Consider the following 5,337-nt stretch of genomic DNA (forward strand, 5'->3'; position numbering starts at 1 on the left):
ACCTGTTCAACATTAGAAAAACACGTAATAGTAAAATAGCAGAATCATCAGCATTAAGTAAGTTTGTTTTTGTACCACAGCTAACATGTCATTAACATATTAAAGAGCAAAGGCCCAGGTATAGAACCTTTGGGTACACCACAGGTTACTTCTGCAGTAGAGGAAAATGTACCAGAAACATTTACAAGCTGCTGTCTATCATAATGATAGGAGCTGAACAATCTTAAAATATCATTACCGTGACGGATGTATATAGTATATCTTTATTACTTACTTTACTGTGGCGCATTTGTCTGAAACGTAAAATTAAAGTAAAAGCAACCTCATCAGGGAGGTATATAGGTTATTTCATTACTCCATTCACAGCGGCCAAAATGACTTATCACGGATATTTATATGGTGGTTTTTGCACTCCATTTACTGTAGCCATACATGACTTGTCGCGGATGACAACAGCCTAGGTTTATGGTTCATTTACTGTGGCCATACAGGACTGAGCGAGGATGTCTTCAGTATATCTTCACACTCCGTTTTCTTTGGCCAAACATGATTTGCGAGGGAAGTATAAAGGGTATCTTAACACTTCGTTTACTGCGGCCATGAGAATTTGGCACGTTCGTCTATAGGGTAATTATTAATAAAATCTGCAAAGAATGAAACCACAAAGAATAATAGCAGATTCGGTTTGATTGAATGTTCATGAGAGGTAATGAACAACACCTAGCACCGGCTTAAGCGGCACTTTATTATACATATGTTGAATATTGACTCCATGATCCCAAAGGACCAGAAAATATAACAACACTGAATCCAAGTAGGGGAGACTTTTTACAGTCCCACACAGCACTTAAAGATTGCTGTTGTGATAGTTAATAAAATATGTAAAACAATCCTTTGGAAGCAAAGAATGCAACTAAGTAGAAAAATAGCAGACTCATTTTGATTCAGTCTTTTAATGAGATGTAATGAAATGTGCAAGACTTCTCACGCCCCCTAGCATCGGCTTAAGGGGAACCCTATTACACATATGTTGAATGGACTCCATGATCCCAAAGAACCAGAAAGTATAACAACACTGAAGTCAGTTACACTTACCATAACGAGCATATCAAAGGTCTACATATTATTTCATCATTCCATTTATTGTCAATTCAGGACTTGTGCGCGGATATTGATATAGCGTGTTTTAACACTCCATTCCCTATAGAAATACTTATTTATTTATTTGGGTTTTACGGCGCACCAACACAGCATAGGTTATATGGCGCCAAACAGGACTACAAATTTTGGTTCCACATCTCATTTACATCGAAATAAAAACATGAGGTATGGAATCAAAGATACAAGTCTGACAAGGGATGCATATAATGTATATTAAAACTGGATTCTATTTGGTACTATTTATCCTAGGGTGCTTCAGTTAATTAAAACTAACAATTTGGATACTGATGCTTCATTTTTAGATTTACATCTCTCTATTTATGACAGTATTATACATACCAAAATTTATGACAAGAGGGATGATTTTAATTTTAGTATTGTAAATTTTCCCCATTTAGATGGGGATGTACCTCAGGCTACATCTTATGGGGTATATATTTCTCAATTAATTCGGTTTGCTAGAGCGTGTAGTCATGTCAAGCATTTCAATGAACGTAATCAATATATTCCAAGTAAACTTCATCAGCAAGGCTACCGTTATTACAAATTGCGTAAATATTTTGCTAAATTTTACTATCGCAATTCTGATTTAGTTTTAAAATTCAATAGTAATTTAAATAAAGACATTTCTGCGAGAAGGCATTTCTAAACCCGTTTATTATGGGGATGTGGTTTACAAACTTCGTAAGATCTTGGGTCATGGTAATTTTCCAAATGTATTTGGTAAAATTATAAAACGTTTTATTAAAACAGGTTACGACCCAACTGTTTTGAGACATACCGCATGTTTAGCGTTCAACCCGTTTACAGTTGGACACTACGCTTTCCTCTTTGATTGTGTCTGACGGAAGAGGGGGAGGACTCTCTGATAAACAGTTTTTAAATCCTACCAGGACTGAACTGTTTTGAAATCTGTCTTCTGGCCTGTTTCGTCGGGCCCTTAAGGGTGTTTCCCTTGTTGCTCTGTCTTCTGAAAAGGCATGGAGTACATAAGTTTTTGGTTCTAAAGGTTTGCTTTTTATGTATTTATACATGAGCAGTTTTGTGTTTTACATGCCATGCCTTTTTGTTTCCATTACGTGTGTTAAGAGATTCACCTGGAGGGGATTACTTTTATTTACACTGTCCCGTGTCTTTGGAACATGGTGGGGGTAAGAGTGAGGTTGGGTGCTCACCATAAACCGGTTTAAGCTCCCCAGTGGTGTTTTTGCCACTGACCGTCCCAAGGCGGTGCCCCACTATGTTCCTTTGTTTGTTCGTTTTGTCCTCATGTGTTAGCTTTGTGTGTATGTGTGTTTGTGGTGTGCACGTCTGCGTGCTGTAGGTTTCGTTTTTGGGAGGTGTCACAAATTGACATACGGGCCTTATTTTATATGTATTGTAAATGCAGGTATTGCATCATCTGTTTGTAAATTTTTGAGTTATTGAGGTAAATGTCAGATTTCACGCATGAAATACCTCTCATGTTTTTCTGTATTTCATAACTTAAATTTCCATGTAAATTTCATTAAATTCGGTTCAGTAATAAGAAAGTTGATATTTTATAAACTTCAGTAATTTATGTTTTTATCCCCAAAACCACTATAATGGGCCTCAAATTGTCAATTTAAATTCGCGCCAAAGTAGTTAGATTTCCCGGCTATATCGTGAATCCCGTGAAAATGACAATAGTCATAGCTCACGGCTTAGCCGTGAATCCCATGAAATTTAGTATTTGGCGGGACATTATCCTTTAAATAGACTGGACTAGATATGCCTTGCGCACACCACCTTCCGACATTATAGACGAATCTATGTCTGAATTATTTTCTTGCTAGAAATTTATGCTCGATCGAGGTAAGAAATTTATTTGTTAGATTTTTGTATGATTTTTGCATTACGATTTTTTTTGGGTAAATTTTTGTTCATTCTACAGAATTCTGTAACATTTACTTTTCGGCATATGATTTTAGCTAGTTTCGGTATGTCAGGATGATTTATTAAATTTTTCAGACTTTTGTAAATTATTTCGAAAGAGGAATCTAAAATGTTTCATTTATATAAGATGTAAAATTTGTACTGAAATTTGTAACATGATATTTATAAAGTACTTTGTTTCAAAAACTTATGTCAAACATTTCGTTATTATGGAACGCCATTACTGCATTGTATTGTTATGTATAAATCTATATGGCAAGTCTAGTGCCATGTTTGTCATATATTATTGTAATTTGTAATTGTGTGCCAGTCTATAGCACATCTAATTAATGTCCGTTGTAGTGTATGGCATTAGACATTATATGGATGCCAACTCTCATATAACGTTTGATTTACATTGAATTTTGTTAATTTGTAGTTGTAAATAATGGCTGCAGTTTATCATTTCCATTACTATAATGTTTCATCATATACTTTTCATATCTTTTTCATACTTTAACTTTAGTCTTTTAAGTAAGGAATCTTTGTAATAATGGAAGTAATAAGTGACGTATTTTAATCATGTGACGTCTGAACTTAGTAGCACATATGTTTTGTATAAGTAGCACGTATTATTTATGGGAGCCTACGGAGGTATGGTGTACCCAAAGGAGCAGTTTTATGCCCTGACTTATTTGTTTTGCTATGGTGCTTACCATATGTTATATATTTTAGCTTCTTCCGCCAGACGATTTTCCTGGTGATGTCATAACCCGGAAGTACAATGCCCGAGGTTCACTTGTCTTCACTCGCCTGGATGTGATATTCCCAGCGCAGAGCTTTCGTCCCATGGTTGTGCCGTAAACCGCAAAGACGATGATTTTTGTTATCCTCTGAAGTCAGCTCAGGGATGCAATCACCTACCACCATAGGGAGCCAATACGGAATCAACGTATTCACGGTTTAAAGGGACTGTATTTTGAATTTAGAAGCTATGTTTTGTTTGTGCTACTTAAAGTTCACAATTACATTAAAGACCTGTGTCACGTCAGATTAGAATGGACTATAAGAACTTTTGTATCTAGAGATACTGAACTTTCTTTTTTTTTTCTTTCTTATAATCAGTTTTTTTTCTTTTCATATCTATTCATTGTTAATAATCATCTTATGTAAATAAATTTGTAAATATTGTAAAGGGTGTTGATTTGTTCTGATGGTTACTGTCGCCGGTACGGCCTTTCCTGTCACAGGAGGCTGCGTTTTTGGTACGTGACATTCCCTGTTTGATATTTGTCTTTGTTTTTCATCTGGGATAAAAAATAGGTCACTAGGTTAAATCAAGGAAAAATCTTGTGGATGCGATAGAGGCTGTATTTTTCAACTGAACTTTATGAAATTATGTCTGAATAATTGCCCTGATGAAGTCTTGGTCGAGTTTGAATATTGGTCATCTGGGATCTAAAAATAGGTCACTAGGTCAAATCAAAGAAAAGCCTTGTGTATGTGATAGAAGCTATATTTTTCAATTGATCTTCATGAAATTTGGTCAGAATGATTGTCTTGATAAAATCTAGATCAAGATTGAATATGGGTCATCTGCGGGTCAAAAAGTAGGTCACTAGGTCATATCAAAGAAAATACTTGTTAAAACTCAGGAGACCACATTTTTGGTCCAATCCTAATGAAAATTGGCCAGAATATAGTTTCCATTAAAACACTAGGTCAAACATGTTTACACTGTTATGGTGTGTTTCTCAGGTGAGCGACCTAGGGCCATCATGGCTCTCTTTTTTTATTTTACAAGCCATGCCTTTTGTGTCCATTGCGTGTGTTGAGAGATTCACCTTGCGGGAATTACTTTTATTTTACACTGTCCCGTGACTTGGGTGCGCACCATAAACCGGTTTAACTCCCTGGGGCCGAAATGCGACTATAGGCGTTATATTTTTTACCCCCGTAGCGTCGATATCCGACTATACGCGCCTTATCAGGACTCCCCAGGACGGCGATTGACGAGTATTTTCGCGGCACCGAGATCATGCTGATTGTGACATGTACTTGTTAATTTTTGATAATCTTTGCAAAAGTAAAATTATTTTGCATACTGGGTATATCTCTTAGATGTTATAATTAGTGCTAATTAGTTCTCTTGTTAAAATAAGTGTTTGCAATTATGCGGCCATGTAAAGACGAAATCCACTGTGTTTCGTTCGTACTGTATTTCAAAGGAGTAAAAAATGTCGTCTGCCAAAAATCTTTCCCAAAATAAAGAAAATATTC

The 5,337-nt window shown here is 35.9% G+C and overlaps 1 long non-coding RNA gene across 1 annotated transcript; it reads left to right on the top strand.

Annotated features, from left to right (window-relative positions):
* The first annotated feature begins 2,512 nt into the window (after positions 1 to 2,512).
* Positions 2,513 to 4,256, top strand: LOC128558158 (uncharacterized). The gene is made up of 2 exons (XR_008371550.1): positions 2,513 to 2,997; positions 3,793 to 4,256. It is a non-coding gene; the product is annotated as an uncharacterized LOC128558158 (long non-coding RNA).
* Positions 4,257 to 5,337: the final 1,081 nt, after the last annotated feature.

This window comes from Mercenaria mercenaria, chromosome 6, assembly GCF_021730395.1.
Source record: "Mercenaria mercenaria strain notata chromosome 6, MADL_Memer_1, whole genome shotgun sequence".
In the NCBI taxonomy this organism is placed as follows: domain Eukaryota; kingdom Metazoa; phylum Mollusca; class Bivalvia; order Venerida; family Veneridae; genus Mercenaria; species Mercenaria mercenaria.